This window comes from Pygoscelis adeliae, unplaced genomic scaffold (genome assembly GCF_000699105.1).
Source record: "Pygoscelis adeliae isolate BGI_AS28 unplaced genomic scaffold, ASM69910v1 Scaffold425, whole genome shotgun sequence".
NCBI lineage: Eukaryota > Metazoa > Chordata > Aves > Sphenisciformes > Spheniscidae > Pygoscelis > Pygoscelis adeliae.
Window position 1 is genome coordinate 8053 of NW_008824775.1, and position 1645 is coordinate 9697.

Genomic DNA, 1645 nt, shown 5'->3' on the forward strand with positions numbered 1-1645 from the left:
GAAGTCTCAAAACAATTGAAAAGATAATGCCCAATGTTAAGATATTAATTTGGGGGAACTCATTAATTCTCCCAATTCTGTTTCTCTCCTGCAGCTGTGAAGCCTATTTTGTCTTTCTTTTGAAGATACATATGCTTACAACATTATGCATGCTTCAATGGGGTACTTCTAATCTTTGATTAAAAAAAAAATCCATTGTCAGTTTAAATACACAATAAAACATATTCAGTCTTCTTGCATATCCTCAGCCCTGTTCATTACCAGGTTGTGCACTGCTGTACCCCAAATAAATGCCTTGATAATATGTGAAGCATGTGGTTTGTGAAGGCTATCCTAGCAGCTGGGTCAGACTCTGCTCCTGTTTCCACCGCCACTGTCAGCTTCACTTCTTTCTCAGCTTCACTTCTTTCTCGGTCTCTCTTCCTCAGCTCTCCTTGCTCTCCCAACTTACATACTTCCTTGTCTTCAGGGGGCAAATTGCTTATTAACTAGCTAATGTTCATTGCCTATTTTGAGACTGTTGAGTGTTAGAACTACTGGAAATCATGGTTTTGTTTATACAAACAGCTCATTAGACTCCCAAACAAGGGGTTATATGAAGAGAGTGTGTGGGAGAGAACAGCACAACCATTTCCAGCATTGCGATGAAAAATGTATTCTTTCCAGCTTGCTCCAACTATCTGTGTGGCTTTCTTTGTAGTGCTGCGTGCAGCATCTGTGAGAATATTTTTGCCAGCAGTATTGTAGTGGGGTTTCTTAATCATTCTACCCAAAAAAAAGACAAGTTCACTTAAACTCAGCTAGTAACCATTTTAACATTCATTATGCCTGCAACAACTTGGCAGCTGGGGAGAAGAGTCAGTCATGCTCTTAGAAATGTGTAACCAATGAACCAGCAAAATGTGCAAGCTGACCCTGCGTTATCTCTGTGCACTGATCTCTCTTGAAAGCAGGGAATGCGATCACTAGGCTGAGTTACATTTTAAATGCATTTGTCAAAGTGGCAGACCCAGAAAGAGCATTCACTGCATAAACTTGCTAGCTGCATCCTTTGTCAGAGTGCAAGCTCTCTAACCTCTAAACCAAGGAAGGTGCACGCATGTTCTCAAACATCACCTGGTCTGGGTGTACCTCTCTTCTTCCAAAGCACCACAATTTAGATGTCTTTCTACGCATGCCCTTGATCCAAGAGGTTTTTATGAAGCTGCCTACGGCTCAATTCGGCTGCTATACTTTCTTTCAGACTTGCTGCTGTCAGCCCAAGGCGTTAGCAAGCTCTGTTGCTAACAGCCTGCCCTGGAGCTGTGTTATCCCAGCACCTTGCTTTGCACCACCTGTTGAATCTAGGGCTCCGAACTGCCGCCAAGGACTCATGGTAAGTGAAGGTACCATGCAGAGGCAGCGCAGCAACAGAAAGAGGGAGCCCGACTCTGTTACTCAGTGGTTAGGTAAATCAACGAGGACACTGACATTTCTTTTTTCCTTTATTTTTCAACGTCTAGTCAAGGTGTGATCTCAGCCCATGAGTACACTTCCAGGTATCATGCCACGTAGCGATAAAAGGCAGTCAACAGGCCTACCTTGCATAACGCAGAACAAAAGAGAAGTGCAAGTTAGTAACCTGAAAATAGCTGTTCTTCATCTA